General features: G+C 35.9%; 1 long non-coding RNA gene across 1 annotated transcript; it reads left to right on the forward strand.

Moving 5' to 3' along the window:
* The first annotated feature begins 686 nt into the window (after window positions 1-686).
* LOC136790693 (uncharacterized) lies at window positions 687-9,509 on the forward strand. The gene is made up of 4 exons (XR_010831117.1): window positions 687-2,048; window positions 2,948-3,114; window positions 4,443-4,561; window positions 9,178-9,509. It is a non-coding gene; the product is annotated as an uncharacterized lncRNA (long non-coding RNA).
* The last annotated feature ends 1,540 nt before the right edge of the window (window positions 9,510-11,049 follow it).

Consider the following 11,049-nt stretch of genomic DNA (forward strand, 5'->3'; position numbering starts at 1 on the left):
AAAATCTTTATACCCACATACATGTATGTCAGGTCTTTTATTTTTATATTATTTTAAATCAATATTGAGATGTTTGTCAGGAAGAGTATTACATGAAGAAGTAGGTCCCATGTACTTCCAAAATGTGCCAGTAAGACAAAAATGTGTCAGGAAGGTAATACACTGGACGTTTTACCAAGGAAAAGTCTACTGTCTTAGCTTTTGTGACCAGGTGAATAGTGGAAAAGAAAAAATTGCATGCATTTAGTCCCTAGGAGGCAGAGTGCTCTTTCCTGCAGATGCTAGGTTGGCTGGTGAAGTAGAGCTTTTGATGAAGAAAACATTGAATCTGTAATTCTCTATTCTTCAAAGTTAAGGTGGCTGAACTGTGGCTTCATGTGACAGTATTGTACAGGAAATAGTGCTGATTCACATTACCACAAGAAAAGCACTCATAAAAACCTGATTTCTAAGTGCCTTTTCAGTGTACCTTGAGGTGGCAGCTCCATTATGCACACTCCCCATGTGAACTGTGGCCTTGTCCCTTTTTCAACTAATTTGCTTCTGGGGAAAACTGCTATTAAATGTCTTTGTGAAGCAATATAAAGAGGATCATTTCTTGTGCCTTCCTCAGCTGCTTCAACACAGATAGATACCTGGAAACCTAGTCCAAAATGTGTATGGAAAGACTGTATTTTCTTTTACCGTATCAAAGTTAGCCAATTTAATGAAGTTATGGAGGAAACTTAATCAAAATCTTCTAAAAGCTGACAGTTGAGGTTGAACCTGAACTCTACTTTGGTGGACCTTCTCTGTTAGAAAATAAAAATTTCTAAATAAATTACTAATCCTGGGGGCAAATATGTTAATTATTTAGCTTCTGCTGGTGATTGCCTCTAATTTATGTGTCTTAAGTTAAAAAGCTATTTAGTAAGTAAGCATCGTTCAAAATAATCCTTGAGCATGGGCTATGTATTTCTATGCATAAAAAAGATTTTCATCATCAGGATGATGACACTTTATTGTCAATTATTTATCTTTCTGCTTAGCTGCATTCGTGCTGAATTTTCTTTTAATACAGAAATGAGCTATAATCAATAACTTGTCAAATTATTCATTCCTAATGGACTAGCCAAAGGATTTTGACATTACTTTCTGAATAAATTATCTGAAATATATATTTCCATTATTTGACCAGCTCTCCAGATTGTTAAATAACGTTCTGTGAATAATTTATTCAACATTTCTCTGTCAATCTTTGAATAATTTACGCACAAATACATTATTTTTATTATTCAGCCAGTTATATTTCCAGCATCTGCGGCAATGTCTTTGTTGTGTGGAAGCATAGGGATGTCTGGAAGGAGAGAGAAACTTTTAACTAGCATAGCTTCGCTTCTTTGTAATAAGTGTTCGGTACCTTTTTTTTATATACCCAAGTGCATAATTAAATGAATCTATTTTCATCTCTTTCTTCATTTAACAAGTAGTTTTCTACAACAGTCTTTAACTCAATGACCCCTACTATCTTTATTGAAAAACTTGCACTGTCGCTATCCTGCCTCTGCTTGTTTCTCAAGTCTTCAACAACATTCAGAAAAGTTCAATTACATTAATTTGTGTGCTGAAGATACACGACAAGGAAAAGATTTACACTGTTTGTCTGGTGCTGTTAACCCAGGCATTTTGAACATAATATCTACATAAATACATACTGAATAAACACAGTTCTGTGATATGCAAGCACAAGTAAAAGGAACAAACTTTTAAAAATGCAATGCCAACAGGAAGAGAAGTGCTGAGAAAGACTGAAAAGGCTACCTGTCAAAAGGTGTGTTGTGAAATATCCCTATCTATTTACCAGTTTGTTTTACATCCAGGTGGCAGAAAATCCTCTAAGCATCTGCGCTGGAGCAGTGATGAAGTGAAATGATTTGAAGATGAACAGCCCTGTTCCCTCCTACAGTATTTGTTCTGCAGCTACAGTCCTGGCGGTGGGAGCATGAAATGAAATCAGGGGGCTCTGACCGCAGCATGGGGCGGCTGCCTTGCCCTCTGCCCTCCTGAATGTGAGTGGGAAGCTGAGCAATGCGTTAGTAGCCCTGCAGCTCAAGCAGTATTTTATGAAGTTGTTTCACTGCCTCTAGCCATTTGGGCTGAAAAGTTGTTTTGCATATGTAATGAATGGTTCTTAAGAATGGACAGATACAGCTGGTAAAGGCAAACTGGAGGGCAGGGACAGTATCTGAAGCCAAAATTTAGGTGCAGTTCCAGGACCAGCATAGCAATTCTTGGGAAAATAATCTGGTCCAGAGGCCAGAATCAGCACAGTTTGCCTTCCACAAATAGTGATATCCTACATGAATGAGAAGAACAATAGAGCTGAATTTCCAGTAGAAAGCTCTAGTGAGTTTGAAATGGTGTCTGCTGGTCGATAAAAGCATAAGGAAGCACTGGGTAAATTTAAGCCTGTTCTAATGCCACATCATCTCCACATTAAGGAGAAAATAAAGTTTTATCTTGCTATCTGCCAAAGACCAGAATTTTGGCAGTTTTGAGGAACAGGAATCTGTATTTACATATTATTTATGTATGCATTTATTTATTTATTTAAATAACACAACAGAGAGGGTGAAAGGATGGGTAATGGTTGTAGGAAGGGAGAGCTAAACGAACACTATCGAAATCTTCTGTAAATACTATTTTTGTCATAAAGATGAAACTTGGAATTTGTTCATCATTAACCTGAGTGCAATGACTGAAAGGAACACAGATAATCACATTTATATTGACTACATGAGATTTCCTTTTATATTCTGTCTTCCCATGTTATGGCTGTTTTCATATTGTGCATCTATTCTTGCAGATTTTTTTCCTTTTTTCTTTAATTAAATCCTAACTATTCTCATACTAAAATAGTTACATCTTGTTTTGACCTTGATTTGTTTGAACTTTTAATGCCCCAAAGGTCGTAAGGGCCATTTATTCAATTATTCATGCAACCATTGGGTAGAGGAGCTGCACATTTCAGTTTCATTCCAACTGCTTGCAAGTTTACGGTTAAGAACTGCTGTAAGGTCCAGCGAGCTCAGGACTGCCTGCCCCTATACTGCAGTGTCAGTTAATTGCAAGGAGGTAAGGAATTTTACCTACTTGAAAAAAAGTACTATTACAAAATGAAATAAAAGAACAAATGATTTTTGCTAGTGACTGTGGTCCCCTTCTAAATTGCATTACCAAAAAATCGGCATTCTCTGTCTTATTATTATTGTTAGGCTTTTAGCTACTATGGCTTTGTTTATCTTCCTTAAAAGGAAAACTATAAAAGCTAACCTTAATGCTAGATTTTACAATGTTTACTGAGCTGCTTTTTAAAAATTTTCTGAGCTTGTAAAAGTATAATTATCGTATCCTAATAATTATAACAGACGACATTTCTCTTCCTCTTCACACTGTTTGATCTAAACTGCAAATTTCTGATCTTCTTGTCAAAGACAGAGCTGTTTTCTTGGGAATATTTTGAACTTTGATGAAAGTTTTATGACACTTCCAACAAAACATGCTGCTCATTAAAGTTTTATAGAGAGAGAGCTCTATCTGCATTGTTTTCAAATTGTAAATATCTCATAATTGTCATCAATGAGTAGTTGATGAAATACCTGTTCCCAGAAGCTTGTATCTGCAGACAGGATCTTGGTGTCTCAGATGAATATGTGCTTTCACTGTCCCAGAGTACCAAGACTTGGCTCTTTTTGTTTGGTTATGGCGATGGTCCCAAAAGTCAAACAATGATGAAACTGATGATTTATTTATAACATTTTGCAAGGCATTTGCAGAGGAAACAAATTTTGTAGTCTTTAAATATCTTATTCAAATCTTTCTCTTTGTCATAAGAGGTACCAGGAGATTAGTGTCCTGTTAGTTTCCTTCATACACTTTTTATGAGTCAAAACTTACACATCTGTCTTTGGATAGTAGTGGTTAGCAATGGTTCCTCAACTATGTGAACGTAAGCAGCAGTGCTGTTTAATCGAAGGGCATCCAGCTCAGACAACTGGCAGCTGACACAACTACTAATTCTCCTTAAGACTTCAGCCTCAGGGAGACATCCCAAAACCAATGAACAAGAAGATGTGTGTGTGTATTTGCATGTGTATAGGGCTATTTCAAAAACATACTTGATATATGTCAATTTCAAATCAATCAATATTTCTTGTAATATCTTGGATAATTGTAGAGAGAGAGCGACGCATTTAATAAAATGCTGTTCCCTTTTGAAAGCACTTGGGTAACTTGACTCCCAGACAGCATGAGGTTTTATCTTGTTGTTATGAAGATATAAAGACATTATTCAGATTTTTTTTATTATTTTTTTTTAAGAGACAGTCCAATTAAAAATGAGAACATTATTATTTGATAGTTACCTAATTAGAACAAATTACATTCTTCTTTCCTGCTAACAGCATGAGGAATACCTGTCTGTTTCCCTTCTGGCTCCATGGAATGTGCACACACTCAGAGGAAGCAGATCGTGTGTCTCAAAGGCCATGTACGCTCCACTAAACTGAAAGTAGTAATCCAGGTGAGTTGGATGGAGATTAAAATGCTTTTCCTCAGATGAGGTGTATGCTTTGCATATTGACAAGTGGTATTTTTCCTGAATCACCTCCTGAAGGTGATTTTTTGTCTTAATTGACAATGTAGGGAACCTAGGGAAATTGTCTGAATTTAGCTGGGTTAAGTGATGTGAGTACCTCTTTCAGTCATAAAAGTAGAACATAGATGTTCATTTAAATTGTAGTGCTAGCAGAGCTACAAAACAATGATAATCACAATATAATTAGAATCTGTATCATGAGAAAGTTATGTATATGAAAGTGTTAGAATGACAATAAACTTCAGGAAGACAGATTTAATAAAATGAGGGAGCTCATCAAAAATGCCCTGAGGAAGAGTAAACTCCTTAGATGTAGCATTTATTCTACTTAAGGAAACAGTAATGGTGTCTCAGGAGGTATTGTACTGCTGAACAAAATGAGAAATAGGAAGACAAGGAAGAAACTTACATAGCTAAATAGCAATTTTAAGTGATTGAACCAAGAAGAAATCCTTCAAAATCAGATCAACTGTAGAAAATAAAGAGGAAAATAAAATAAATAACAACAATAAACATGTATGAAGAACACAAGAAAGGTCAAAACAAATTTCCAGAGTAAGTAATGAAATACATAAAGAGAAATAAACCCTCTCTTTAAATACATGTATTAAAATAGAAATACTAGACCTGATGGATAAAACCCTATTTTGCTTATGTGAAGTATTATAAGAGATTCTGTTGGGACAAAAAAAAAGGTAAGGAAACAAAACTGGTAAATTGTTGGGGACAGATATTTGGCATAAGCTTTTACAAATGAATTCAGCTATGAAATGTCTGAACATCCAACAAAATAATCCAGAAGATTGAAGAGATTTGGTTATATCTGTATTTAAGAGGGTTTTTAAACTTTTATAGGTCTAATCCTCACTAAAATACAACCACAGAATGTCTGTAACATCCTGGTGGAAAAAGGTCTAAGCTGGACAGTGTTTTAGGTATGGAAATTGTGTTTCAGTAATTGTTTTGCATTTTTTTGAAATTGCAGTGGATATAGAATAACTGAATGAATTGGACTTTAAGTAACTGAGGAAGTTAAGTAGGCACAGGTAAAATATTTGTAAAAAAACCAAAACATGTTGTTCCACTGCTTAACTACCCTCTCTGTGAAGAAATTTTCCTGATGTCCAAACTAAACCTCCTCTGGCACAACTTTAGGCTGTTTCGTCACATTTTATCACTTGCCACTTGAGAAAAGAAACCCATATTCTCCTCTCTGCAACCTTCTTTCAAGTAGTTGTAGAGAGCTATGAGATCTCCCTGAGCCTCCTCTTCTCCAGACTAACCAACCCCAGTTCCCTCAGCTGTTCATCATAAGTCTTGTTTTCTAGTCCCTTCTTCAGCTTCCTTGTACCTCTCTTCACATGCATGAGCAACTCAATATCCTTCTTGTAATGAGGGGCCCAAAACTGAACACAAGACACCAAAGAGAAGATGTTGCCTATAAGAAAAAGAGGCAAGAAACCACCTTTGTATGGTACTAATTAATCTCAGATGTGAATGGTAGAGGAAAAAAAAGGGATGGGTGAGATGAATGAGGGTTTACCATGGATGGAAAAGCATAAAGACCAGTGAAGGAATCTAGCTGAGCCAAGCCCAGGGAAGATGGACATGTAGTATAGAAACACTGATTTAGCAACTAGAGTGGGTTACAAAATGGAAGACATAATCTGTATGTAAAATAAAGCACATAAAATTGGAATGTTAAAGAATGACTTCCAGACTTCCAAAGTGACAATTTTAGCATGGCTAAGTCACTGCCATTGTAGAAACCTCAGGGGAAAGAAAGAAAAAGAAAGAAACAAAGAAAGAAAGAAGGACTTTGCTAAACACAGCTTCAGGCAAAAAAAAACAAGCAAGATATTTGAATTCATAAAGGCAGAATGGAAGGAAATCATAAGGAAAATATTGTAATATATGTCTGTAAATAAGTGGTGAAGGCTTATCTGAGTTATGTTAATTCACCTCTAAATATTGAAAATTATTTGACTCATTTGAAATATTCTCTTATATGAAAAGAGTTAAAACTGAAAATACTATTTTAGAGAAGAAATAAACAGTACGGTTGGCAGAAATGTGGCTTAGAATTCATTTACTTATTGAAGTTTTTAAATACTGAATTAGGAAAAAAAAGCCCCACAGCACAAATACTTCTGTGGTAAATACTGCAAAATTCATTTTAGAAACACAAATCGATTTCCAAAAGTACAAATGCTCCTAGGAGTTGATAGCTGTCCTTATGATGGTCTGTAACCTAAATTATGAAACTCTTCCCCTTTCTTTTCCTTAACTTCATTGTACCAGAGGCAGCCATTTACTGTTGAGACCTGTAAATACTGAAAAAATCCTATCGCTGAAATACCACAGCCCTGAATAACTAGAGCCATTTTGTATTTGATCAAATTGGGACATTAGAAATAGGCAGGGCAGATTTTTATCCTTAGGTTGTACAACAAAATTATTAATCAACACCATATAGGTGTCTGCTTGAATCCTGTGTATCTTCTTATAGATAATTTAGGCATTACAATTGATAATTATTACAGACATCTGCTTCTAATAAAGCACACGGTAAAAAACAAACAAACAAAAACACAAGAAAACAAACAAATAAACTAAAATCTAAGGATGCAGTGCAACATCGTTCAAAGACAATAGTACCTAACCAGATTTTTCCAACTAGTTTTCTTAAGTTTAGCACGATAAAAAAATATACGTATATAATCATAAAGTTTATTTAAAGGGGAAAATATCATAATGCGTCCATGAAATATTTTAAAGTATAATTTGGAACTTTTTAAAGAATCATTTAAATGTAAAGTTTTAACTATATAAGTACACATACTTACAGAAATATATGTGCATTTATATATGCATATACACACATAACATTTTGTAGTATAAATACAATTAGATGACACTTAGAGGGAACAGAAATAAGAAAAAAAAATCTTGAGCTGTGTTGATAAATTTAAGTGCTTTATTGGCCATGTCCTTCCTTTTGTTGTTATCTTTTCCTCTAAAGCATACTAGGAACCATCTTACATTCTTCCCATGCCCACAAGTCCCATCGATGGGAGCTAGGGAAGGTTAGCTAATTCAGTCACAGCCTTGTTGCAAGCACAGTTCTGCCGCAGGCTTAAGAAGGCTTTTCCCCTCAGTCTGAAGGGCTTATTGAAAAAGGAAATCAGGAGCTACTTAACTCATCCAGTTCACTGCTGTAATTAAAAAAATATGATGCTGCAAAAAGTCAAGTTGAAGCATTATGAACTATGCTTGCCAAATGAAGCTAGAGTATACTCTATCTACTTTAGTTCATAAGACTGACACAACCTTTATATTTAGTCTCTGTGACCTTTTCTGAATTCCTAGTGATTTTAGGTAACTGACTCTCTTGTGTTATGTTATTCTGTGTCTACTGCTTTGTACATGACTCACTAAAACACGAGGATGCGAATACTTTGCTCTAAATAATACACCCCTCTGCAGATATTAAATGATAGGTATGTCCCAAATGAGAAAGGCGTCAGCCTCAAGAAAATGCAAAAAATAGAAGTAAAAGAGGATAAAGTACCACATCACAGCCTTTTACCCAAGAACATGAAGTCCGTAGACACCAGCTATGTACTTTACATGGATGAACTGCCAACATACATAGAAAATAGTTATATTTGAAATCATGAGTTGACTCAGCAGAGCTTGGACAGTAATGCCATAATGCTTCCAAAATGTTCTCTGAAGGAAATCCCCATGTGGGAGAGGTGAGGGGTGGAATGGTGATATAAGACATAATTTGGTGCTCAATAACTGCTCAAGTCTACATGGTGTCAAAAAAAAAAAAAAGATTTTATTTTCAGAGATGCTGAGTATCTCCTTGCTTAAATTGAAACAATGCTATATACCTCTCAAATTGAAACACTAAGTTATGCTTGCAAGTTTAGATACAGATAAACGGCTTCAGACATAAAGAACTCAGTTCACTAAGATGTAAAGGAAGAAACAAAGCAGGGATTCAACCTATGTTTAAGAGCTTGGTATCCAACATAACCGGTGTATTTTCCTGTCTTTGTCTAATGCTTGCCATCTAGAGAGATACCCAGTTGTAGTTCATGTGACCCTACCTGTATCCCACACACTTTTATATGTAAATATTGTTGGCCTCAAGATACTTTATATTCAATATAGATTTTTTTTTTTTTCCAGGAGACTGAAAGACTTTTTTATAAAGGTCAGGACTAAAGATTGTCTCAGGATGGGAAGTGGGGCCACAAAGTCACCTCACTGGAGTCTGGAACGACCCGTGACTGTGGCACATTTACACCGTGCATTTGAATTTCATATCAGTTGTTTCCCAAGCAGGCATATTGACAAGACATAGTTCTATGTCTAGTCCTAGAGGCAGTGTAGATGCGTTAGTTAACTCAGAAAAACTCAGTTATCTTAGAAAAATTGGGTGTGATGCTTTGGTCTTATGGCCAGATAGCTTTTGTTCAATGTTAGTGCAGTAAGAATCAGATCATGTCTCTTTGCCTTGTTCTCCACAGCCTAGTGTAGATGTGCTCTGGAGCACACGCCTCCCATCGTCTTCAGAGAGTCTGTGGAAGCATTCCTGGACATGGTCAGTGAAGTGGTACAGCAATAATATTATAGTAAGCTGCTGCATGGTTGTTTACAAACACCTCATGAAAGGCAAAACTGTATTTATGAAACTATACTTATAATCACAAACAAGTGGATAAATTTATTATAATTTCGGTATTATAAAATATGCTAGTATTTGAACAATTTTTAATAAAACTCAAAATACCTTGTGAACATCTACTTGTGTGATCTTAGGATAGGTGCTACATAATTCAGCCTGCAATTCCACTGTTAAAATCAGTTGAAGTGAATTGCTGAAGAAAACGTGAGTGAGTATTTGATCTGAAACAATTATAAGTCTTCTAATGCTTGAAAGGGCCACATAGGTTAAATCACTTCATTTCCTCCTTTTTCTTCCCCTCAGCAATTTGATTAATGCAGATGACTTCCCACCACAGGGGCACATAGATTTGGAATCATTCAGTTCTACAGTGAAATACTGGAAGTGTTCCTATTCCTACCATGGTACAAATGCAAAGACCATGCTGAGGAATATATCATGACAAATGTGACTAAAGTAAACATGTTTTTGTTTGTGCCTCTTAAAATTATTTTATCTTAAAATACCAGGACTTCTTGTCACTGCTCTCTGCTGTGCGCTTAATGTACTGGAAAGATATTTAATGATTCTTTAAAATAGAGGAAATGGACGTTTTAAAACTAGCTGGCTTGTGACAAATTCAGAGATGTTAGAATTGCACTGCAATTAATAGTAATTTCAAATAATTTGACTTGAATGGGCATGTGCTTATAGCATAGGACTGACTGAATTTGGAAGTAGATCAGACCAGACAGCATATTATGCCCACCTATTTGTAGTGAAATTACCAAAACTCTTATCTATGTTGGAGCTTGCCATTCCCACCCGAAACACATCCCCAATTTCCCTTTCAGATGGAGCCAGAGAGTTAAGACTGGGGAATGATACATGCCCCAGAGCTATCTGGTTATGGTGTCAGTGTGATCAGAAGGTTGAATCAGACTCTTGGAGTTGTCCAATGTCATAGTTCTATTCTCTATGGACCTCAAGCTCGGCCTATGTAAATTGCTTTTGGGTATTGTGGCTAACTCCAGTGGACATTAAGCCTTTTTTCAGAAGATAATGCCTTTGTATATGAAAACACCACGTCTAGCTGAGAGACTTGCAAGACAGTAAATGCTGGAACTCCTGTCTGGTTCTGCCTGAGGGAGGCTCTTCCCTGGCCATTCCCACCTCCCCACTGTTTGGTCAGAGCCCACTGAGCTAGAGGTTCATTCATAGGGGTCTAGGAGGGTTGTTCTTACATCATAATCTCACAGCAATACTGTGGTATCTAAGACTAAAAATTTACACGTGTGCTTCTTCACTTTTGGTGTCCTGGATGTTCCTATGGAATTGGCTGTTAACATTTTTCAAGAATCACAGCCCAAACAATACTTATGCAGTTATCTCTCTGAATGTTAACTGAAAAGATTTAGAAGACTAAAACAATTTTTTCTTTCTCAATTATAATAATACTTGAGGCAAAGGCCTACATGTTTCAGAAAACAGAAAGGTAAACAATTTCCAAATTTTTGTTATTCTGCTCATCCATTAATTTCCCCTTAAACTTCAAGGGAACTTCAGTCTGTGACATCCCAAACCATATTTTTCCTGTTAATATTTCCTCCTGATTATAAAATTGTGATTTTCTAATCAGGGAACAAGAGGTACACCAGAAACTGCATATGCAGTCTTGTAGCTGACCAAGACTGTTCTCATTTTGAAATCTGACCCCTAAATACTCTAGCAGTTG

The sequence above is a fragment of the Anser cygnoides genome, chromosome 4 (assembly GCF_040182565.1).
Source record: "Anser cygnoides isolate HZ-2024a breed goose chromosome 4, Taihu_goose_T2T_genome, whole genome shotgun sequence".
NCBI classification, from domain to species: domain Eukaryota; kingdom Metazoa; phylum Chordata; class Aves; order Anseriformes; family Anatidae; genus Anser; species Anser cygnoides.